This window comes from Tuber melanosporum (assembly GCF_000151645.1).
Source record: "Tuber melanosporum whole genome shotgun sequence assembly, scaffold_6, strain Mel28".
NCBI lineage: Eukaryota > Fungi > Ascomycota > Pezizomycetes > Pezizales > Tuberaceae > Tuber > Tuber melanosporum.
The window spans coordinates 46,494-73,660 of NW_003299106.1; positions in this window are offsets into that span (position 1 = coordinate 46,494).

Below are 27,167 nucleotides of genomic sequence, written 5' to 3' on the forward strand. Positions count from 1 at the left end.
GTTCTCGAAAACCTCATCTAGTCACCAATTACCATCTGAATACCATAACGATGTCAAACTATGTGGAACTCAATGTGAGGCTGCGACAACAGATTGATGGACTGTTGTCAAACCGCTATGTTATCCAACTTGAAGACTATTTCGAAATCCTCTGGATAGACTACTGTCCTGATTGCGATCACGCTTGGGTTGATGTACAATGCGAATCTGGTATTCGTGACTACTGTGATTTACCTTTCTTTGAGTCTAAATGTTTCCTTAAGGTTTCTTCTTACCCCTGGTGTGATACCTATGATGAAGAATTTTTAGCGGAAACTGAAGCCCTTAGTTTCTCAGACTCCGCTTTTGATGATTATTAGGTTTTGTTTAAACAATTATTTTGTTTTGGGGAATGTAACCGGTACGGGTACTCGGTTATTGGTTTTGTTTTATGTTTTGGTTTAAGTATTGCTTTGATACTTGGTTTGTTTTAAGTATCGTTTGATACTTGGTTTTGTTTTAAGTATTGTTTGATACTTGGTTTTGTTTTATGTTTTGTTTTAAGTATCGCTTTGATACTTGGTTTGTTTTAAGTATCGTTTGATACTTGGTTTTATTTTATGTTTTTAAGTATCGCTTTGATACTTGGTTTGTTTTAAGTATCGTTTGATACTTGGTTTTATTTTATGTTTTGTATTGCTTAAGGAGTTTTACCAAAGTGTATCGATTGATACCTTTGATTAGTTTCGTTCATGCTAGACATGAACAGATTTGTGTATTTAAAGACCGCCTGTTTCTACGATAGAAAAGGCAGACTTCGACAGACAGTATTTCAATATACTTGGTTGAACGGTTACTTCTTTGTTCCTCAGTACACCCTCGAAGCCTCCTTTAGTTCTCAGCTCTCGCCTTCTCTCTGGAAGAGCAGGCCACCTGCCAACTATCGTATCCATTACTGATAACGTGATTAGCACCTTGCGAACACGTTACATACTGGCAGTGTGCTAACTGGTATATCTACTGGCCATGGACTTGTTGTATGCCAGTGTTGAAGGTACAAGTATAAATAAAAAATTAATTATATTGTATCACCTAAGTTATTTGGTAACATATATCTTTACAAATACTACTTTGCATTCTTGCCTCACATATTACACTTGTAGGATACCTACAACAGGTATGGTAAATGATAGTTACTATTGGAGTACTTAAGATAATAGGAGTATTATCTTAATCAACAGGAGACAACTACAAGAAGGCCACTATAGGGAAGAAGAAGAAAGTAATAATGTATATTACATCTATGACAAAGACTCGTTAAGTCTTGAATGAATATATTGTCTGAGTGATCAAGGAGTGATACTAATAATAGGCAACAGATTAAACAAGTGATTGAGTAAATGAATGAATGATCAAACAAGCAAATGAACAAGTAAGCAAATAAGTAAATTAATGAAATAGAAAGCAACCAGCCAACAGAACAAAAGAACCACCAAATGGTTAAGTAAAAGAACTAGCAGATGAACAGGAAAAGAGGACTACCAGATAGGCAACTATTCAGACTAGCAGGCCAGTAGACAAGTCACAGATAGATAGTCAGGTGAATAACATGCTGACCATGCTCAGAATATTACACATGTTCAAATATGTCAGAGAGGTTCTGAGAACATTTGGTGATGTTTATGAGCCTGGTGAGCAGCTATTTTTCTACAAGATATTCACTGGGCTGTAATCTGTGTATAGTAATAAAATACATGAAGGTAAACAGTTTACTAGTCAGTAGATCTCCTAATAGGCATGATAGTTCACTACTAACTTGTTCAAAATATAAAGAGTTTTTACTCCTCTGAGTGCATTCAAGATGCAACAGCTAAAGCACTTCAGTTAAGGAAGTTTAAATACCTCTGATATCACAAATGTGACTTAACAAGGAAAAGGTTTTCACATGACTCATGATTATGAATCATAGGTACGTTATTGTTTTGTGCATATAACTTATTCGAGTCATATGACTTGTTATGTTATAATTTGTTATGTTTGACATATAACTTGATTACAAGTTATGGGATGTGCATGTAGCGAGTGTGCCTTGCAAGTATACCTTGCGGGTATACCTTGCGCATATGATTTCTGTTTTACACAAGACATCATTATGAGTTCATTGGCTTCGCACTTGTGACCACTTTAGGTCATATGACTTATTTATTGTATTATGATTGGTTTACGAGTTTTCCCACATGATCTTGGTATGAGGTGATGGGTTTTGCACATGTGACTACTTTGGTCATATGACTTGTTTATTATACTTTGGTTTCATGTATATGACTATTTGAAGTTACATGACTTGAAGTAGGAAAAGTACTATAGAAAGAGGCCACTACGGCTGAGGAAGATAGGCTCTTCATGCTTTATTGTAAGTACTTTCCTCATCCTTGCCTTTACTCCATCTTGGTGGTGAGCTTCTGCACCCACGATAGTCCATTTTACATGATAGTTATCTGGGTTTACCCAGTATCCTGGTGTTTTTGGGTTGTTGTATGGTTGATGACTTGACTACTTGTTTGCATCTAGTTTCGTCACATGCTAGTTATCTCATGATGCTGGCACTTCGAGATATTCATCATGGTCACTTGTGAGCTACTTTCAGTAAAACATCTTCGGCTTCCTGTCTATTGTCTACTCACAGGTTTCATGTTTCCTTGAGGAGATTGAACATTGTATTTAGGGGGGATCACATGAGTTGTTGTTTGGGCCAGCTCTTATGTGTTGGATTTTAACAGAGTCCTGAGTTCTTATGATACAAAATACACTTGGGATAGACTAATAACCTTCCCAAGTTTCAATAGATCATACCAGCCGTATCATTCCTCAGGTGGCAGGGCAGTACCCGCCCAGCCCCTCCTCATTACATTTTCTTTTCTATGGTTGGAATCTGACGATGTTGTTTATCCTCATTTTCTTAGAGTTTCTGTCCTTATGTCTCTACAGTGGTTCAGTCAGGTGTCTCCTCCTTACTTCGGTGGTGATAGCTTTAACTCTAAGAAATATTACCACCTGGTATGGTTTTTCATTACTGCCTGGAGTGGTATAGGAAGATTGGCTGCCAGACACTTATGTTGTCTTTGTGTGTAGGTGGTTCAGTTATGGATTGTGGCTAGCAGCTTTACCCATTACAAGTGAAGCCTTACTTCTCTTTGTCTACTTCCGTTCATTTACCATCCCCTTTTCTGTCACATTGGTTGTGGGTGACTCTTGCCTGTCATTTGGTCTTTGCCTATTGCTGGACCTATGGGGCTAGCTTGGGCTGGCTCTGCTTACCTTTTCCCAGCTTGGTTGGACTTTAGTTTGGCTAGGTCTGATGATGTGACTGGTACCAGTACCTTCAGATATTGGTGCTACCTCCTTCCTAGCTCCTAGCTGTGACTAGTAGGCCCTCCTTAGCTATGTGGTGTCGGAGGATGGGGCTCAGTTAGTGTGGCGAAGACCAGAGGCTGTCTGATGGAGTCAGGTATAGGCTGTCCTGTGGCTGTCAGACGGTTGATCTGTTTGAGAGTCTGAAGAGGCTGGATGGGCTCTGTGGCATCGGGTGTATGGGATTTGGAGAGTGCTGATTAGGGGGAGAGAGGTACCTGCAAGTACTGGTCAGGCTCGCATCAGGTTGGGCAGGTTCTAATTAAGTATTTCTGGCCCTGTTTGGGCTGTGGGGTAAAGCTGGTGAGTGCTGCAAAGCTCTCCAGTGGACTGGTAGGTTGAAGGCCATCTGTGCAGATAGTGGGTTGCAACCACCTTGTTGGTCTTGTTTGGGTCTTGTGCACTGGCCTTTGTAGGATTTGTTTAGTTTCTTTAGTTTGATTATGGGCATTGCTAGTGGGGGCAAGATACTATGGGTGAGAGATAGGTCCCATTGACTTTTTTGGTCTATCACTACCTCTATATTTTTCATCTGTTTAGGTTTTGTGTTTTGGTTACAGGCAGCAGGTACAGATCATCCTCACCAATTCACTTTTCAGAGGCAATTGGTGAAGTCGGTTCATATGGTCAACAGCTTGGCATGCGGATATGAGAGGTGGACATGTTGGTTACTTCCTCCTCCCTGCTTTGGTCCTACATGTTTAGTTAGATTGTTGTTTGGTTTTCTTTTGTGGTGAATAGGCTGCAAGACAGTATACTGACTAGGTAATAGTGCTTTTATATTTGTTAGATGAGGAACCAGGTCGGGTTGATCTTTTACCCGACTTCAGCTACACTTAGTGCTGGTTGGCTTCATACCATAGGAGCTACGGACTTGGAGCGGGAAGGATACCAGGTTGTTTGATGGTCTTATAACTAGGATCCTTGTGGGTATGACTTAGGGATGGTAGGTACGGGACCGGAGACTTAGTTAGCCTGTAGTTAGTGATATACCAGTTAGTAGTATCCTTGTACCAGCGTGAGCTCATTGTATGCCAGTGTTGGTAGTATAAGTTTAAATCAAATTAGATTGACTTCTAAGTACTTTCCATATCCTTGCCTTCACTCTGCCTCGGCAGTGTTCCATTCACACTTACAATGAACTTTGATACCTTGGATTCTGGGAGAGATATCTGAGTTCGCTTAGTAGTTCTTGGGGTTCTTGGTGTTGAGTTCTGTTTGTATGGGTAGTTGCCGGGCGGATTACTTGTTTATATGGTTTCATTACCTGCTAGTTACTATACGATGCTAGCACTTCGAGCTATTCATCATAGTCGCTTACAAGCCTCTTTTGGTAAAATGTCTATAGTATCCTGCCTATCGTCTACTCGCTGGTTTTACATTTGGTTAGTAGAACAGAACATTGTGTTTAGGCAGATCACACATGTCATTTTTTGGTCCAGCTGATATTTCTTGTTAGGTTTTAGCAGAGTCCTTAGATATCTACAATACACAATTGCTACCTGGTTACTTGATGACCATTCTATATCCTCAACTCATTGTACTAACTGCATTATTGTTCCAGGGAGTGGGGCCTCACCAGCTCCACCTTTCGTCTATCTACCTCTATTGTCGAAATTCTACAATCTTCTTTATCGCTATCCGCTTGGAGGTTTTGTTCTTGTCTCTTTACGGGGGTTTAGTTAGTCGTTTCTATCTCACTTCAGTATTGATGGCTTAGACCCTAAAAACCTTGACCCCCAGGTGCAGCTTTTGTGATTACCTAGAATAGTATAAAACAATTAGCTACCATATACTAACACTATCAGTATGTTAGGATTGTTCGGTTATGGACTGTAGTTGGCAGCTTTACCCGTTGTAAGTAGGACCTACCTTCCATTTATATGCTTCTATTACCTCTGCCCTGCCCTATATGTCATGTCAGTTGGGGGTACCTCTTACCCGTTGTTTGGTCTGTGATTGTTGGTGGACCTGTGAGTCTGTCTTCAGATGGTAGTTCCTGACTCTTCCCCAGCTGGGTTGCATTTTGGCTTGGCTGAGGTGGATGGTGTAGCTGGTATTGGTGTCTTCAGGTATTAGTGCTACCTCCTTTGTTGCTTCCAGGTATGGCTAGTAGGCCCCCTTCAGCTACATGATATTATAGGATGGGGTTCAGTTAGTATGATCAAGACTAATGGGGAATTGTTATAGCACAGTAGAACGATTGATCAATGATTGTGGGACTCACATGAGTACACCACAGCAGGAACGATGATTGAAGTGGAGTGTGTGTTTTTTGAGGATAGGTACAGAGAGAAAATGTGAGAGAAGGGACGGAATGAAGCTTCATTAAATACAGTTTGTAGTGGCTGACATCCCACATGTGCACACCACCCCATCTGTTGCCTTTAGGGCAATAGACCTTGCTGTGTCTATTTCAATCCCAATACTATTCCATGATGGGATTACTCCATTACTCCCCCTAATCTCATCATCTCTTTGTTTCTCAGCAAAAACAGAAAATAAAAAATGGAAAATAAAAAATAAAAACACATTAACTAGAAAGTGATAACATTTTAACAAAATGCTGATTCTTCCTTTCTAGTCCCTTAGTTAGCCCATCAGCTACCATCTCATCTGTTCTCATATATGTAATATCTACCTCTCCTGTATTTACTAACTCTCACAGTCAGAAGTATTTCACACCCACATGTTGGGTTGAAGGCTTAAACTGACCATTCTTCAAGCTTGCTATACATGCTTGGTTGTTATTGAATACAGAAACCAGAGGTTTTCCATCTTTTTGACTTCCCTGATACAGTTCTCTTTGTAAACTTTCTAACCAAATGCCAGGTTCAACTCCTAAAGTTGTGGCATTAATTTCCGCATCTGCAGTTGACTTTGTTACAGTCATTTGCCTTTACAACTTTCAATGAACAATATACCCATACTAGTCTAATACAATAAAATCACTAGTAGATCACATCCCATCAATCTCATTAGGGAAATATGCATCCGCTTAAACCACAATTGGAGTATTTTTAAACTTTCTATTTACTCCCCCAATGCTCCAGTTGTGTCCCATACCCAAAGTGAGGTGAAAGTTGGAGGTGTATCTTAACTATCATAAAATTCGTTTAACTGCTGACCAATAAAGTGAGCTTAGATCAGAGGCGAATCATCTAACAATCCTACTGGCATAGGCAAGGTCTGGTCTTATTGTGATTGAAGCATAGGTGAGGGAGCCAACTACTTCCTAGTACAGTTGCTTATTGGTTTGGTCTTCATTTTCAGTTTGGAGATGCAGTTTCTGTTTTGCATCCATAGGAGTAAGACATCATTTGTAATTGTCCATCTGAAAACGAGCAAGTACCTTCTCACTGTAGGCTGCCTGGCTGTAAAAGATCTGACAGTTGGCTCTGTTACGCTCAACAAGTATGCTCAGAAAAAACTTCACCTTTCCAGGGTCTTTTACCTTGAATCGTTTTTTGATTGCTGACTTCATCCAAGTCACTTCCTCTTTACTTCCGATGAGAAGCATATTATCAACCCATATAATGATAGTAGCACCTGAGCTTGTCCTGTATATGCCAGCTTCAAACTTCGAGCTTTCCATATGCATTTCCTTTACAAGATGTGCTTCCAAGATGTTGTACTAATTGCAGCCAGCTTGTTTCAAACTATAGAGACTGCACTTTAGTTACATTATAGTATTTGTAGTACTAACAAGCTCTTTCCTTTCTTGTAGTCAGATCTTTCCTTCTCGTGAAATCTGGAACTTTTTGGGTAATTGTAGATATATTTGTTCCTCAATCTTACTCTCTAAAAACAGTGTAACAATATCAAGTTGAACTATCTCCTTGTTTTCAACTGCAGCCTTAGAACTATGCAAATTGCAGGAAAAGAGATTGTAGGACTATAGGTTTCTGAAAAATCTATGTGAGGGCATTGCCGAAATCCTTGGGCAACTAATCGCACTTTGTGTTGTACAACTTGACCATTTTCACCCAGACTTTCCTGCAATACTATCCTTAAAGATATTGTTCTTGGGTTTTTCATTATCTCATCTGATGATACTACTTTCTAGGTATTATGTGCCTCCACAGATTTCAACTCAGAATTGATTACATTGATCCCTTTGTCTTTATCTTGACTATCCAAGGCTTCAGTTATTGATTGTGGTCCGCTGGTAATGATCAGAGTAAGGTCCACTCCCAAACTGTCCTCATTTTCTTCCACGTAATTAACGGCTTCACCATCTGCTATCCCAAGGATTTTAGATATCCCATCCCTAGATACTTGCGATGAAGGTGGCCCTTGACCTCTTCTTGTTCTTTGTCCTTTACACACATTCCAATATGGTCCTAAACTTGACTGTATCTTCCAATTTATCTGCCTATCTCTATCAGGAGTCTTAAACTCATTTTAAGGTACAAGACTACTGTGTGATTTTCTCTTTGGTAGAGTAGGAGGTTGTGAGACTGAATCTTGACTTAGTTTAGATACTCGTATTCTTGGAAGTGTGGTTATTGGTTCGCTTGTAGTACTGAATGGAAGGAATATCTTCTGATCTATAGGTTGGAAGTATGATGTATCTTCATGAAAGACCACATCATGAGATATTACCAGCTTCTTGGTACTAGAATTGTAGAGTCGATATTGCTTGGTTGTTGAAGTATAACTAATGAACATCAACCTCTCTGCTCTGGCATCCCATTTCTTGTCAGGTCGCTTAGCTTGATGTATGAAACTATAAGCCATACAACCCCACACGCGAAGGTGTTTAATATCTGGTTTGATCCTGCTCCAGAGTTCAAAAGGGGTAATGTCCATTCCATGAGTCCCTTTTGTTATGGAGAGAATTTTCAAGTAAACCGTAGTTAACAAAGCCTCAGCCCAAAATTTCTTTGGAGCTCCTGTATGCTGTAGTAATGCATTTGCTCTTTCAACCAGTATACCATTACTGTTTTCAGTAACACCATCTTCCTGTGGTGAATATAGTACTGTAACTTGCCACTCAATTCCTCTTTTCTTAAGTATATACTGAAACTCACTTCCAGAGTATTCACCACCACCATCTGTCCTGATAGCTTTTATTTGATAGTTCTTACCACTACCACTGTAATACTTTTCCACCATTTCCTTGAATTCCTAAAAGTAACCAAATGCCTCACTCTTAGATTTGAGGAAATAGACAGTAGTATACTTTGTAAAATCATCAATAAAGAGCATAAAGTAGCGACATCCACTGAGAGACTTTTGTTGCATGGGGCCACACAAATCGGAATGCACGAATTCTAACAGGGCTCTAGATTTTGATGTTGTTACTTTAAAAGGTAAACAAATCATTTTTTCTTTGAGACAGGAAGTACATCAATTTTCGGAGTTGTTGATATGGAGACAAGGCATTCTATGAACCACTTCAGTATTGCTCATCTTCAATACTGCAGGAAGATGCAAATATCCTAACCTGTGATACTATAGCATTATCATAGAAGAATCCTTTGGGCTGACAAGAAATGCTGAGTCTTGGAAATCTTCAGCTTGTACTAACTTGTACAATCTTTCTTCCTTCTTTGCAATTGGAATTAGTATACCTTCATAGTAGAACTCAGCAGCCTTTGTTGTGAAAGAAATCTGAATTTCTTTTTCTGCTAACTGACTGACAGATAGTAGGCCAGTCTCCATAGTACCAGGGACATGGAGTACATTGCTAATAGACAGGTATTCTTGTCCTCATCCTGGTATCCAGATATGTGTTACCACAGTTCTAATGCCAACCGCAGATACTGGTTCTCCAGTAGCAGTTTTCATCTGATGTTGTCCCACTGGTAGAGCTGTGTAGGTATTGTCAATAAAGGCTTGACGATCTCCAGTCATATGGTTTGTACAACCAGAATCAACTATCTATTCAATCTTCCTTTTCACTTCTATTCCTCTGAATACTTTTTCAACTCTCAAGCTTTTCCTACTTGGTTCTTTATCATTCTCCATTCTACCCTCTTCTGCTTTGCTTAGCCAAGCTTGATCTTTCATGACATCAGTATGATTTTTTCTCCTTGATCTCCACTTGGTATCATTCTCGCCTCTTCTGTTTCCCCCATTTGACATATCCTCTTTTCCTTTTTGCCTGCAGTTCATCATTTTATGATCTTTCTTTCCACAGTTGTGGCAGTTTCTACTGAAAGAGGAGAGTTGCTAGTTTGGATATTGTTTAAATTGATTTAAACTGTCAATCTGGTTCTGTTGGCTATGAGAAGTGAGATATCTTCTTTTATTTTTAGTAAATAAAGCTTGACCGGGGGAAAGAAACTGCTCTCGACATAGCTCCACTTCATATGCCATAAGCACGGACTTTAACTTTTGGTATCCAGTTATGGTAATCTGTGAGGGGAGAGAGCCTTTGGTCACCATAATCCATGTCTTCCACGCAGGGGTTTTAGGAAGTCCTTCAAATATGTGAAAAATAAGTTGTACATGAGTGGGGAGTTGTCCACACATCACAATCTTATCATGCAATTCTTGAATCTGGTTTAGATACTTAAGAACTGAACCATTGTCCTCCAATTTGCATTCGTAAAGCTTTTTTTGAAAGGGATCGGAGTTATAGGAGGTAGTTGTCTCATAGGTTGACTTTATATCATTCCAAATCTTTGCCAGTATATCCCAAACTGAACCATCATAGGATACTGCAATGGCATCAGTCATGGCCAAATGGAGTGTTCCAATCACTTTCTGCATCCGCCTTCTCTGGGCCTGGTACTTCTCCATCTTGATCTGATAGTCCACATCAGTCTCCCCTGACCTTGTAAGGATTGCCTCTTCCTGGATTGTTAGATTCCACAGTCCTTCTCGTTAGAGATAGTCTGTCATTCACATTACCCACATCCTGTAGTTACTTCCATCAAGCTTTTGGAAGCTCATCCTAACTAAAGATGATGAACCATTTTGTTCATTCATATTTGACTCTTTTACTGGACTTCATCTAAGTAGGTGGATTAGGCATGGGCAGGAAGAGTGGTCAAAAAATCCTTTTGAGATAAAAAAGACCAAAAGAAGAAAAAAGATATTTTTAGGGGAAAAGGTTTTCTTCAGCTCACCTGCAGCTCAAAACCTAATGGGGAATTGTTGTAGCGCGGTGGAATAATTGATTGATGATGATGGGACTCGCCTGAGTACACCACCGCAGGAACGATGATTGAAGTGGAGAGTGTGTTTTTTGAGGATAGGTACAGAGAGAAAATGTGAGAGAAGGGACGGAATGAAGCTTCATTAAATACAATTTGTAGTAGCTGAAATCCTACATGTGCACACCACCCTATGTGTTACCTTCAGGGTAATAAACCTTACCATGTCTATTCCAATCCCAATACTATTTCACGATGGGATTACTCTATTGAAGACCAGTAGCTACCTGATGAGGTCTGGTAGAGGATGTCCTGTGGCTGTCAGATGGTTGAGTTGTTCAAGGTGCCGAGGGGGTAGGATGGGCTCTGTGGTATCTAGTATGTAGGGTTCGGGACGGGCTAATTGGAGGGAGTGAGGTACTCGTGAGTACTGGTCAGGCTGTGCCCCGTTAGGCGAGATCTAATTAAGTGTTTCTTACCTGCTAGGAGTCTTAAGGTAAAGCAGCTGAGTGCTGCAAAGATCTTTGATAGACTGGCAGGTTGACAGCCACCTATGCGGATAGTTAGTTGTAACCACCTAGTTGAACTTGTTTGAGCCTTGCATGCTTGATTTTGTGGAGTTTTTTTGAGTTCTTTGGTTTGGTAATAGGAATAGCAGGAGGAGGCAAGGCACTATGAGTTAGAAATAGGCCCCACTAACCATTTTGGTCGGTTACTATGTCTATGTATTTCTTTTGTTTATAGGCTTTTGTTTGGGAAACAGGTAGCAGGTATAGGTCCACCTCACTGGTAAGCTCTGAGGAGGCAACTGGCAAAGTAGGTTCATAGGGTCAATGGCTGGGCATGTGGGCATGAGAGGTGGACATGTCAGTTACCTCCTCACTGCCATTATGTCTCTTATAGCTTAGTTTGTTTATTAGTTTTCTTATGTGGTAGTTACAAGTTGCGGGACAGTATTTAGACTGGACTGTAGCATTTTCATATTTTTAGACAAGGAACTTGGTCGGGTTGGTCTTTTGTTCGGCTTCAGCTACACTTAGTACTGGTTGGCTTCATAGCTGAGGAGCGACAGACTTGGACCAAGGAGAGCACTGGATTGTTTGATAGTTGTGTAATTAGTTTTCGTGCAGGCATGACTGGAGGATGGTAGGTGCGGGGCCGTGGACTTACTTAGCTTAGGGTTAGTCATATCCTGGTTAGCGGTATCTGTAACCGGTACGGGTACTCCATTATTAGTTTTATTTTGTTTTATGTTTTGTTTTAAGTATTACTTTGATAGTTGATTTGTTTTAAGTATTGTTTGATACTTGGTTTTGTTTTATGTTTTGTTTTAAGTATCATTTTGATACTTGATTTGGTTTTACCAAAGGATATCGCTTGATACGTTTGATTAGTATCGTTCATACTAGACATGTACATGATTATGTATTTAAAGACTGCCTATTTCCACAATGGAAAAGGCAGACTTTAATATACAGTATTTCAATATGCTTGGTTGAATGGTTACTTCTTCGTTTCTCAGTACACTCTTGAAACCTTCTTTAGTTTTCAGCTTTCACCTCCTCTCTGGAAGAGCAGGCCACCTGCCAACTATCGTATCTATTACTGATAACGTGATTAGCACCCTGCGAACACGTTACATTTTTTTAAGCTCACCAAGTGGTTAAGAATCTGTCCCCGGATTTAGGCCTGATCAACCTATCGATATCCACCTCAGAACGTTAGCGGAGAGAAGCGGCAGAATCACAGCACATTCGGCTTCATCTCAAACCCAAGATAGAGTCTTTGACGACTAGGAGTGGGAAGCAAATCCTATGGCAAGACCATACAAGAAAGAAACAATCCTAGCGCTCTGCTAAGGAGCCAGAAGAACCTGTAAACATGGAAGACGCACAACCTCCAGGAGAATTCTCTTCTACCCCAGTGAAGAAGCCTTCCTTTGAACCTTGGATCAACCCAGAATCCAGTAGCAAATCAGATATGGCTAGTACAGGAGGATGGCCTTCAGGAAGAGGAAAGCCTCAGGCTTGGCCTGAAGAAGAGGAAGTACTCGGAGCATTTGAACCATCTAAGTTCAAACTCCACCTCCCAGTAAAGTTCACAGGAGAAGGAAAAGACCTCAAACCTGAAGCTTTTGATTAATGGGTGACTGAACTCACACACTACCTTCTCCTACGAGGGAAAGATGTAGTAGACCCTAAAACTGGACTATACATTGGATCATTCTACAAAGGAAAGGCAACTGATGCATACCATCAATGCTATAAGGAATACGGTAGAAATGTAAGATTGAGAGGATCCCCTGTTCTCAATTACCTGAAAGGCCGATTCCAATCCTCTATGACAAATGACCTCCTATACAACAAGTTCAACCAGCGCTACGAAGTTAATGGAACGCATGTTAAAAGAATCACAGACATAGCCACAGATCTGATAATGTATAAGAACTGGATGAAGAAAGGGAGCATCTCCGGCTACATTCTTAAGCGACAATTTTATGTTGCCATGCACCCTACCCTCCGACAAGAGGTGAAACTACTTGAAAAAGATGATCACAATGTGGCAGTAATAATCGCAAGAGCAGAACAAAAAGACACCATCCTCCATGAAACCAAGGCATACAAAACACAAACATTCTCCAGCAGTAATAGGCAACCACAATACAAGCCCTCCAATAACTCTAAAGAAGATACCCCACAGGTTGTCAAAAATAAAACAAAAGCCTCCAAAGAATCGAGATAACAGAAAGGAGAATGCTTTGAATGCAGTAAAACAGGACACATGGCAAAGAACTGCCCTATGAAGAAAGGGAAAGGAAAAGTGATTAAGCAAGAGGCATTGGCCTACAATATTGAAAGTAATCGTGATGATGCCTGATCCAGTGAATATGAGGAGATTCATATTGGATATATTGATTTGGAATGCAATAGTGTCCAACCTCCTGCCACATTTAAAGCCCACACCACCCTAGAAGGTACTATTCTGATCAACCGTAAGAAGGCTTGAGTCCTATTCGATACTAGTGCGATTGGAAGAGACATGATTAGCAATGCCTTTATTTCTGTCCATGGACTCCCAACTCGAGACCTTAACCAGCCCATACTAGTTAATATAGCAGTAAAAGGATCACAATCCACAAGCCATAAAACTTGTAGCGCAACTATCTGACTTGGTTCCGCCGTCCTACTCCTTCAGGAAATGCTAGTTGGAAACCTAGCCAAATACGATGCCTTGATAGGGATGCCATTCCTGAACAGCCACAAAGCTATAATCGGATGTGTGGAATCAACCATCGATTTCCCAGATCAGAAGGTTAGAGTCTCATGCAAACCAACAAGTAGAGAGTACTGAGCCACAGTCTGTGAAGCAGCTGCTCAACCCCTATTGGATGAGTACTCTGATATTTTCCCTGATCAAATCCCCAAAGAACTACTGCCTATGAGGGAAATGAACTACCACATCTGCCTTCGAGACCCCTCTAATCTTAAGAACCAACCTACCTACTCCATCTCTAATGTATACAAAAATCCGCTATATGACTGGATAAACCAACAAAAAAGAAGAGGAGTCATCTATCGAGCAGAAGTACCAGGTGCCGCACCTATGTTTGTCTAACCCAAAGCAGACGGCAAAAGAATCCGCCCCCTGGTTGACCTCAAACTACGGAATGAAAACACGGTTATGGACAGTTCCACTATCCCAAACCAAACCCAAATCCTGAATGCAATTGGATGGGCTAGATTCTGAACCAAGATTGATCTAAGCGATGCCTACTTCCAGACAAGGTTAGATCCAGAAAGTGAATGCTATAACAGTTTCAAAATACTCTTCGGAAGTTTCATTAGCCGAGTTATGTTACAAGATGATATGAATGCACCTACCACCTTCATGTGAATTATGGAAAACCTCCTAAGCAAATACCTTGACTATTTTGTATGGGTTTATATTGACGATATTCTCATTTTCTCAAACTCCGAAGCAGAACATACCTACCATATCAGTTTAGTTTGTACCAGACTAAGGGAAGCCAAGTTCTACGCTAGCAGAAACAAATCAATCCTGTTTACCGATAGGCTCAATATCCTGGGACATGTGATAGATGATGACGGAATACATGCAGCTCCTAGAAAAAGATCTTGTTTAATAGAATAGACAACACTCTAAAATCAAAATGAACTCATGCTATTCTTGGGACTAGTTAACTATATCTCCTAGTTTCTACCACACCACACCACTGTAATAGCACCGCTCACAGACCTTACCGGCAATGTGGAATTTGTCTAGACCCACACCTATGACCAAGCATTCACCAACATTAAGAAATTTATTAAGAATACCGATGTTATACAGCCTATAGACTACAGTAAACCAGACCTAATATGGCTTATTACTGATGCATCAGATGTTGGAGTTGGAGCATGGATTGGACAAGGAGCCTCTCATGAAATGGCAAGACAGTGGCATTACACAGCAGGAAGTTTACTAATTCACAGATGAACTATAGAACCACAGACAAGGAAGCCCTTGTAGTGATCAATGCTCTTACCACTTTCAACCACATCCTGATGGGCAATACCTTCACCAGTATTACCAACTACCAACCTCTCACTAATCTTAAGACAGAAAAGGTTCCTGGAAGGAGAAGAATACGATGGATAGGAGAAATCAGCAAATACGATACAAAAATCATCTATACACCTGGAAGAACCAACTATTTAGCTGATGCTCTCTCCCGCCTATATGAGAACCAAGAACTCACAGACCCTCCTCTTGTTTATGACCATACAAGACAAAGCGAAGATAGCTCTGACGATACCTCCTATGAACAAGAACCATCGTTGGCTACTGCCAGTACTGCCTCTCCATCAAATTCCTTCTCTTACACCATATACAGAGCCGCTGGAACAGAGTGAGGAAAAGATATTGATGACAAATGGAAAGATGATTGCACCCTCTACAGCACACCTCCTCACGAGCTTGAACAAAGCAGACTCTACTGGTCTTATTGTTATCTTAATACCTGCCTCTTTTACCAGACTGAAATTAAATTCGGCAACAGATACCAGTAAGTGTACTATATTTCTGCTGATGATTCCAAAAACACCAGCTTCGACACTGCAGAAGGAGCAGAAGAGATGATGGATGAAATTAATGATGAATCGATCCAACCGCCCCTTACCCTTAATCCTGCCCCAAAATGACACCAAGGTCTTGAAGAACTTGAAAAAGTAGTAGCCTGCATGGATGCAATATCTTACCTACACTCTCTACAGTTAGTACCGCCATCCTCTCCCCTCATAATCGATTTACAACCGCTGTACAGTGGACCCTTACATGTATACAACAATGAAACCATTATTTCTGTCACGTCTCCCATGATTCCTAAGCATTACCTACACCTCTATAAAACCTTTGAAGAAGAGGAAACCCCTATCGACCTGACAGGAGGATCCCTCATTGAGGATGAACGAGACGTTAGATTAACCACAGAAGAGTTAACCTCTTCTTTTCAGAGCCAGATGATAGCAGGATACCGCCATGACCCAATCTATTTCAAAGCTATGGAGAGCTCTAGACATGAAGATCTCATCCCATACAATATATCTAATGGAATGGTCTATACCAGTACCCGTTATGGTGAACATTGCCTATACATCCCGAAAGGCCATATGTTCAATGGAATGACCATTAGGAAATATGTCATTACTGAAATCTACAACAAAGAACACCATATTGTGGACCGCAACCTCCAATATGCCTCAGAATATGTTTACTGGCCTGAAATACAAATGGATTTCCGCAATTACATCAAACAATGTGAATGCTGCCAGGCAAATAAGGAATGAACACAACTCCCTGAAGGGAAACTGCACACCCTTCAGTTACCTTGCAAAATATTCGAATCCTATGCCATCAAATTCGCAGGACCATTCAACAAGTCTGCTGGATATAATACTATCTTGGTAGCAGTGGATCAGTTTTCTGGATACACATGGCTCATACCGATGAAGGTCACCGACCTCTCCAAAGACACTTGGAATAACCTCCAGCGATACCTATTAACCCCCCATGGATACCCATTATCTATTGTCAATGATACTGATCCCCATTTCACCACCAGATTCTGGAAACAAACCTTGACCTCCCTTGGAATCAACCTTATTATAGCTGCTCTCAAACATTATAAGACTAATGGCCAAGTAGAATGAAAGATCCGCGAAGTCAAGACCGGAATTAGGAACATGATCAATGAATGACAGACCAACTGGGAACCAGCCCTCACTGAACTTGCCACATATATTAATGCCGGATATTCCGACATCTTGAGAATATCTCCATACAAGGCAGTCTTTGGCCGCCAATACCCTTTCCTACCTACAATGCTGTTCAAGAATTCCTCAATCCCCATCTCCGATGACCATTTAAACTGTTATCAGGCTATCCGGAATAATACTTTCCAAGCTGTCAAAGCAGCCTGATTTCGGAGTACCACTACTGCTCAGAAACGACAGCGCAAGCATGTTCCTATTCCACCAGGTGACATGCTTATGGTCCATGGAAATATGTTTATTATCAACGTTGGACGCAGTAAAAAACTACAACCCCAATGGTGAGGACCTTTCAAGGTCTGATCCTTTGATGAGCATACAGAAAGCTACACTGTCCAGATGGATGGACGCATGTATCGCTGCAATACTGCCATTTTCCACGCCTCTGATGTAAAGTGATTCTATGCAAATGATGACTTCAAGTTCCCTGGAAGAACCAACTCTCGATCCACACCTATCATCATTGATAAGAAGGATGAATGGGAAGTTGAAGAAATCAGAGACCACCACCTTTGGCATGGAAATGATCAGTTCCTGGTCAAATGGAAAGGATACCAAACGAGCCAAAACAGCTGGGAACCACTAGAAGGACTGGAGCACGCTATGGATATGGTGAATGAATGGTGGAAAGACAACATGCTAAATGAATCCCTCCCTCCAACGATTAATTACATCACAATGTGCTGGACACTGACGATGCCAGAAACCAAGCAATGGCAGAGAGAACTTGAAGCTAGGGATGGGTTTTGAGCACCTGGCTTTGAGTCAGAATTTGAAAGCAGTGATGAGGAAAATCAGGCTATGGAGCAGGCTCTCGACAACCTCATCTGATCACCATCTACCATCCGAATACCATAACGATGTCAAATGATGTGGAACTCAATATGAGGCTGCAACAACAGATTGTGGAACTGTTATTGAACTGCGATGTTATCCAACTTGAAGACTACTTCTATATCCTCTGGGTAGACTACTGTCCTGATTGTGATAACGCTTAGGTAGATGTACAGTATGAATCTGGTATTTGTGACTACTGTGATCTGCATTTCTTTGAGTCTCGATGTTTTCTTAGGATTTTTTCTTGTCCCTGATGTAACACTGATGATAAAGAGCTGATAGCGGAAACTGAAGCTTTTAGTTTCTCAGACTCCACTTTTGATGATTATTAGGTTTTGTTTGTTTAAACAGTTGTTTTATTTTGGGGAATGTAACTGGTATGGGTACTTGGTTATTGGTTTTGTTTTATGTTTTGTTTTAAGTATCACTTTGATACTTAGTTTGTTTTAGGTCTTGTTTGATACTTGGTTTTGTTTTATGTTTTGTTTTAAGTATCACTTTGATACTTAGTTTGTTTTAAGTATCGTTTGATACTTGGTTTTGTTTTATGTTTTGTTTTAAGTATCATTTTAATACTTAATTAGTTTTACCAAAGCGTATATATTGATACCTTTGATTAGTTTCATTCATGCTAGACATGAATGGATTTGTGTATTTAAAGACCACCTAATTCCACGATGGAAAAGGCAGACTTCAACAGACAGTATTTCAATATACTTGGTTGAACAGTTACTTCTTTGTTTCACAGTACATCTTCGAAATCTCTTTTAGTTTTCACCTCTCAGCTCCTCTCTGGTAGAGCAGGCCACCTGCCAACTATCGCACCATTTACCGATAATGTGACTAGCATCTGGCGAACACGTTACACTTCATGTTGAGAAGAACTTTACCCTAGAGGCCTAAGTCTCTCACCTTCGGCATGATGTCTCCATCCTTTCTCAACAATTTTATCATCTTGAGAATCAGATATCTACCTTGTCAGCTGCTCTTACAACTGAACACATTCTTAATCGTGGTTATCTCATAATATTGGCAGCTGCAGCTCCTACAGCTATCCCCTCTTTGCCTATCCTCTCACTCGCTTTGGCTACCGTAGTAGTCTCCGTTGCGGGGGGTGGGCTAAACTCTGAGAATTCTCAGGGTAAAGCGGAGGAGCTCGCTTAGGAGAATGTTGTGCTGGCAGTTATCCTAGCACCTCCTACAGCTTCAGTTGTGGGTGTGGGTGTGGGTAGACTAGTTCTTAATTCATTGGATCCTGATAAGGTGCTTGCTCCAGGTGTGAGTAGGGTGGATCCAGTTGTAGTAACACAAGCTGCAGTGGTTTTACTCCCTTCTGGAGTGAAGGTACTCTAGTCCTCTGTGGCTGAGCCTATAGCTAGTCCATGTAATACCTCTAGTGGCATCCCCCCTGTAGCAGTGGGTGGTGATGCGAGTGGCCCATCTACTTGTATTACTAGACCTGTGTCTGAGGGTAGAAAGATGAATAAAAACAAGAAGCACCAGGTCAAGTAAGACTGGATCATACAGGTCCCACTTGTCCCTGACTCGGAAGGGTTATCGCCTTTCCCAGTTCACTATCGCCAACCAGCCACTCCAGTGTTCACAGAGGATCCACCCCCTATGGAGGGAGGTGGAAAGTTTGAGGTGCGGTTAAATACCTGGGAGCATTCAGCCAAGTATTAATGGCTTGGGGTCTATCTTGTTCTGGCAGCTTCCACCAAGGTTTTTGGACTGTGGTGCCTCCCTGATTCTCTACGATGGTTCTTACCCCCTCGGCTAGAGAGCTCTCACCCTACAAGACTGTTTTCCTTTGGGTCTACATGCTTGGATTATTAGGTGTTTTCTTTATTTTAGGATGGGGGTACGTGCCTAGCGGCTGGCATAGGTGTTGCAAGACTATAGAGTAGAGGTATTCAGGGTGGTCTCTATTGTGAAAGAGGTTATTGTGGGGTCATATTTAGGTAGCAGTAGTGGATTTTTGTATTTTGTGCGGGTAACTTGGCTGGTGGGTAGGCTGAGCTAAGAATGATTTTCTTTATCATTGATGGCTTTGTATTTAGTATTCAAGTTGGGACATGGTGCAGGCATTTTTGAGGTATAGGTTGGAGGTTTAGTTAGTTCGTAGTTAGTAGTATGCGGGTTGTGCTAACCTGGAGGCCTGACCCTCGAGCTCATCATATGCCATTATTGGTAGTACGAGTTTAAATAAAATTAGATTAACTTCTAAGTACTTTCCTCGTCCATCTGTTCACTCTACCTCAGTGGTGAGCTTCTGGGCCCACCACAATCCCTTTCTCCCAGCAGTTATCTGGGTTTGTCCAGTATCTTGGTGGTTGTGGGTTATTGTGTTGTTGAGGGCTTGTCTACTTGTTTGTACCATTTCATCACCTACTGGTTATCTCATGATGCTTGCACTTTGAGCTATTCATTATAGTCACTTACCTGCCCATTTTGGTAAAATGTCTATGGCATCCTGCCTATTATCTACTCGCAGGTTTCGCATTCAATTGAGGGAATTGAATATTGTATTTGGTGGGATTACCCATGTGTCATTCTTTGGGCCAGCCCATGTTTTTTGTTTGGTTTTAATATAGTCTTTAGTTCTCACAATACAAAATACCCACAGGTTCACTTGATGACCATCCTGTATCCCAACTCATCATACTGGCCACATCCTTCCTTAGGTGGCAGGGTGTTATCCACCAACCTCCTCGCTACCTTTTATTTCTACAGTAAGAATCATACAATGTTTTTTATCACTATTTCCTTGTTACTTTTATCCTTGTGGCATTTACAGTAGTTCAGTCAAGTGTCTCCTTCTTACTTCACTGAGAATGGCATTGACTCTGAAAAAGCTTTACCCACAGGTGTGGTTTTTCATAGCTACCCGAGGTGGTATGGAATGATTGGCTACCAGATACTCGTGTTGTCAGTACGTTGGGGTAGTTCAGTTGTGGTTTGGGGTTGGCAGCTTCACCTATTACAAGTGGAGCCTACCTTCTGTTTTCTGGCTTCCACTATACTCGCCTCCTCTATTCCTGTCACTTTAGCTAGGGGTGCCTCTTGCCTATTGTTTAGTCTATACCTTTACCTGACCTCTAGGGCTATTCTCAGATGGCCCTGTTTGACACTTTCCTGGCATGACTGGACTTTGGTTGGATTGGGTTAGATGATGTGGCTAGTGCTGGTGTCTTTAGGTATTAGTACTGCCTTCTTTCTGGCTCCCAGCTATGGCTGATAGGCCTCTCTCGGTTACAAGATACTAAGAGATATGGCTCTGTCAGGGTGGCTAAGACAAGTAGCTTCCTGATGGGGTTAGGTATAGGCTGTCTTGTGGCTGTCAGATGGTTAACCTATCTGAGGGGCTGAGGAGGCTGGATGGGCTCTGTGACATCTGGTGTGTGGGGCTTGGAGAGGGCTAATTGTAGGAGGTGAGGTACCTGCGAGCACTGGTCAGGCCTGTGTCAGGTTGGATGAGGTTTAATTAAGTGTTACTAGTTCTGCTTGGGCTGTTGGGTGAAGCTGCGGAGTGCTGCAAAGCTCTCTGACTGACTAGCAGGTTGATGGCCACCTGTGCAAATAGTAGGTTGCAACCACCTGATTGGACTTGTTTGAGTCTTACATGCTGGGTTTTGTTGGTTTGTTTGAGTACTTTGGTTTAGTTACAGGTATGACAGGAGGAGGCATGGCACCACATAAGGGAGATAGGTTCCACTGACTGTTTCAGTCTGTTACCTTCTCTATCTATTTTCTTTGTTTATAAGATTTGTTTGGGGAACAGGCAGCAGGTACAGGTCCTTCTCACCAGTATACTCTTTGGAGGCAACTGGCAAAGTGGATTCATACGGTCAATAGCCTGACATACAGATGCAAGAGGTGGACATGTTGGTCACCTCTTTCCTACCATTATATTACCTGTAGGTGTTATTTGTTTGTTTGTTTTCTTTTGTAGTGGCTAAGGGTTGCGGGAAGGTATTTAGACTGGATGCTAGTGTTTCTTTGCTTTTGGGTGAGGAACCCAGTCAGGTTGGTCTTTTGTTCAGCTTCAACTACACTGAAGGCTGATTGGCTTCATACCAGAGGGGCTACGGACTTGGACTGGGAAGGGTACTGGGTTGTTTGATGGTCTTGTAATTGGTTTCCATGCAGGCATGACTCAAGGATGGTAGATGCGGGGCTATAGACCTACTTAGCTCAGAGTCAGTAGTATATCAATTAGCATTATCTCTGTGCTGGTGGGGGCTCATCATATGCCAGTATTAGCGGTACTAGTTTAAATAAAATTAGATTCAATTCTCAGTACCTTTCCTACTTACTACTTTAACAAATATAAAATACCCTTATGCTCTTTACCATTATTCCAACCTTTATCGTTATTACAACAAAGAGTATTCTACACAAGATAGAGTTAGAGAAAGCTTACAATAGGTGTTATAGAGAGAAGATATTGGTCTTGTACTATCAGTAATGTAGGCATTTGCCTAAGAGCTATCGTACAAGCAAAACAAGAAAAGAATTATTATTCCCCACTGCTAAGAACTAACTATCCGAAGGGAGATCGTTACAACTATGTAGTTTAGTCTACTATGGAGGATCTTTGAACCTAATGTCAAAGATAATCCAATCAACTCATAGGAGTTGTGAACTTATAAATGTTAGAGTAGTGATGGAGAGTTACTGGTAGTATATGAAATCTATTTAAGTATATGTGAGCTCTTCTCTATTCTGACAATCATCTGCTTTTCAAAATTAAGAAATTTATTGAGTAAAGCTACAAGCTTAATGATATTAAGTTTTACCATTTTATTTCTTCAACTCTACTGTTGAGACATTGTGACTTTTATCAATCTTTACCTCCTATATAACATATTTTATTATCATTATACTCTTAGAATCGATTTTACTACAGAGAGGCTCCATTGCAGATTTATTAAATTATTTATTACAAGTTAGTAGAAATAAATCTAATATGGAGTCAATAGAGTTGTCCTAAAACTATAAAAATACCATAGTTAATCTAAATACTAGGTACAGGTACAACTATTTCTAATGGAGACTAACAATTTCCATTGGTATAACTATAATAAAATTAAATATATTACCTACCTTCTTCTCCTGTTAAACTGACTCCAAGTTATTTTCTTTCCAAATTGTTACACTTTTATAAATGTAATCTTGCTATCATATTACTCATATCTTTCTCCATCCTATATAAGGTTATATACTATTATAATACCAATAATGGTTATTTAAAGCACTCTTTAATCAAAAATATTCTCTGGCAATCTTGAAATGTAAAGGCTCAAAAGCGAATCAATTAATGAAAAGTAACAAGTAATAATAATACTTTCCTACTTGTTTTCAAAGAAAGAATATGCAAGTTTGATATTACTACTACCCCTTGCAAATTATAACATAGAAGAGATCTTATAGGTGATTCTAATAGTAATATCAAGCACTTTTTCTCTCACCAATCATGGATGTCTTGTATATTACTATCTCTATCAAGAGATTTGTTCATCTTGATAGTTACTCATTCAAGAAATAAATCACTGCTCTTTATACTAAGTATGTATTACAGCTCTTACTTCTAGATTGGAGTAATAAAGTTTTAATTTCTATGAGGTTTACGCAAATTGTGTAATGACAATGTTTTCTTCCTCCCTTGCTAGTGGTATCATAATATCATTATGATAATAGTTATAACAGCGTGGTTCTTTTTACCCACAACCCTCCTTCTTCCTCTTACTGTTTTCTCTTTTCATTTCCTCCTCGCACCACTTGATCACTCCGCCACCAGAAAAACCTCAGCTTGGGGCTTATCCACACCGGTAAATATTAAATTCACATTTTCTGTTCGAATCTATTTCTGTTTTATTCTCCAAAAGATTCTGTAGTTGGAAGAAGACTTAATGATACATGGACAGTTGATATTAAGTTAGAGACGAGAAGGCAATCGCCATTACCAAGCACGGCGGCGATCATTTCTATCACTAAACAATACAAATTTGTACACCAAGCCGACACCGCCACAAAACCAACAGCCATGCAGAAGCACAGGATCCGCATCCTGTAGCTGATCATGACGAATCAAGTACACGAAACAGGAGGCAAGGCAACTGTTCTCTAACCCCACCTATCATACTATGCCAGGAGTGATGAATGGTAGGTACCCTTCATGAATTTCCCCCGGAATCTCACGATATCATGCACCGCATGTGCTATTACGTGCGAAACCAAATATCCGTCGAGTGGCAGCGACCCCCCCCTCATTCGGTGAGATTAGGCAGGTGCGGTGATGTAGTCTGTAATGAAACCTGCAGGAAGCACTGCAAAGAATGAAGCGGTGAGGGTGGAATTACGATAGACGATAAGTGGAGATGAACACGGAAGGATGGAAAATCCATGACTGACAACCAACCTCCTAGCTAAGGACAGGACCGGAGATATATCTCCCAAACTCCAAAAATTCAACAAACTCCAAACTCACCAAGCTAACGAATCATGATCCCAAACAACCTAGAACCATCCTGATATCTCATGATCCATTATGATCCCTCAAGCCTCTGCCCTATACGAACTACCCTATGCCTAATAGCATAGGATGTGAAAGAAACAATCTCATGCCTCATGCCTGATCACCGCACAACTCAAAAACACGTGCCCGATAACCTCCTATCTGCCTAATCGCATACCCGAACCACATCCACCAAACCACATGCCCTATAGGTAATCCAACAGTCTGTGTGAATACCGGCGGAGACGATTCTTTGAAACCCTACAGCAGGCAACCGGCCTCTCTCCCCCGCTGGCCACAGCACCACACGGGTCTGCCCCCGGGAGGGCCACAGTGCCGGAGAGCATTTACCTGTGCGGAGTAGATGTAGGTACGATACGATAGCATATTCAACCCCAAGCGGGAGAAATATGGCAACCCGATCGTCAAGATGACTAAGTCTGATCAGACATTGATGTCATCGCTGTATCAGCGATAAAAATGACTTGTGCATCACCCAATCTCACTCGCAGAAACAAACACCGGTTGGTTTACTCGAACAGCTGACCTAGATAGACCATTAAGTTAGATATAGTAGATAGAAATGGACGGGTTTCGCGCCGCTTCCAGCTCTAGGCGGAAGCAGCTTACTGTGGGATACTCACGCAACCCGTTATATGGCTGGACACCTTGGGAAAGTGCCTTTTTCGCAGTTATTGGAACAGCCTATCACGGAGAGATATTTTTGCCTGGTTAGTATGGCTCGTGCAACCCAAAACGTGAACCAGCAATTAGGATTTTTAAATGATTATACCCCTCCTCTAAGATAGAATATTACTTCAAAAAAACCACTAGGGTCTTGGAGATACTAAAGAGAATAATGTAGTGGTTTTTTTGAAGTAATTACAGGTCTTGACAGTGAGACACAAGCAATTGACGAGATGCAGCCTGGTGCACGTGTTGGATTGCACGAACCATACCAGGGTTTTGACAAATCTCTGCTCCTGGGAATAGGGATATAATATTTGGGTCCCAAGGACATTGGAGAATCTCGCTCGGGCCACAAAAAAAAAAAGTGTTGTCATGTGGAACATTTCAGTTGCAATTCCCATGCAGGATCACCCTCCGACTCGAAGAAATAGAGTGGAATGAGCCACCATATGCAACCCTCTTACTGTGAGCTGCAGTGAGAGTACTGTGCAGACAAGACAAGCCATTAGAGTATATTACCGAGGAACGCCATACTTCTCAACCGGGTTACCGCTTTGTGTTAACGTACTTCCCCAGCCAACCTATAAGCTTCTTGCCTTTCTCCTCACCCCCACTAAATTCTTCGCCAAGTGAATGATCCACCCGTGCTTACACTTCGACACGTTACTGCCCCACCTTATCTAAGACTGCTCTTTAGATGATCGATGGGGACGGAAGGCTCCCACCGGAATCCCCTAACGGGTGTAAGTGCTCGTCCTCCGCATAGGTGACCTTGGGTCACTCATATCATTGGCGCGCGCCAAGAATTGTTAATCTGGACATTATTTATTGGCCCCCGGTATGTCATACTCGTGATCGTATCTTATGACCGCCTAGTGGCATCGGTTTGCCACACTTGATAAGAGTTTCCGTACGACGGCCCTCGCATTCATGCTCGACTATTACCATTCCAAGTCACCATCGGCTCCGCGTATGTATAGACTTTGGGGGGAGCGCATCTCATTCCGTGCGTCCTGACCCGGAAGGAGAAAAGAAGCAATTTTTTGGAATGGGGTCTCGTGATTGATCGGCTGAGAAACACTTATTGGACTTGGAGCCCTGGGGAAGCTGGACATGGAAGTTGATTTGACAGGTGGGTCCGCCGCTTAGAAACGCTAATCGCTCGGCCGGCCATGATGACCAAAGGAAAGGAAGGAGTGGGGAAGAAATTCAAGAGCTAAAGAGCCAACAACATATCCTGTCCGACGCCATAGAAGAAAGGTGCCTCGTGTGAGCGGCATAGATTAGAGTTTCTGTTCACAAATAGATAATCTACCTTGCATATCCGTTCCACTGACGCGCATAGCGACGACTGTGGCCCAGCCCTCGGAGCCAAACCCACCCCCGGAAGAACGTGATAAAGGAAAAAAAGCAATGACGACAACAGGCGTCCACGATAGGAGTATATATGCCACACCGGGTGATGCCAATACTTATCCGCACCCCCTCCGTAACGACCCTATTAGTTCATTGAGGGACCGATAGCCAACTAGCGAACTATGATAGCTGACCTCACAAGTATATGATATCATACCTGAAACATTCCAAAAAAAACAAACCCCCCACACCTCTCAAGCTCAGGTGTTAACCCGGAATCCAATCGCTTTCCATTCATCGCAAATAAAACTGAAAATGCCAGTCTACTCCTCGCCCCCCCCCCCCCAACCCTGCGGTATGGCGAATATCACAAACAGGAAATTGGCAAGAACATCGCGAGTGACCCACCGTGATTCAAGTCTTGTATCCCCACATGTGCACACAACGATACGCAATCCCATGTCTCGGGTTCCCTTCCCCTGGGCAGTCCGACAAAAACTCCCCCTCCTCCGCTCCGCCTCAAGGCCCCCGTGGGCTATTCAGCATTAAACCCGACGAACCATGTATCCACTCCCCCTGCCCCACCCACCGATGCTATCAGAAGTGCTTGTCCCACGCTGGCACGGTGTGGTACAGTACATTGTCCAATCGCCACAAGCGCGCGGTTAATTTGCAGCTTCGTTAAAATCGCCCCCCCACTATCAGGTAATAAAGGAAGCAGCAATGCAAGGGGCGCATAAGTCTAACCTTACAAGGTGCACCTTTCTTTTTGGTTTTTGTTTCTTGTTTTTTCACTCCACCCATGCATGCGTCGCCGACCGCAAGCTCCACGACCCCGCGTTTCCAACGCCCTGATGTGCTTGGGAAGGTAGCAGACTGGAGCAGATTGGAAGGAAGAGCACATCGTGATAAGGCGGGGAGGAAAGTTTTACCTTGAACCGA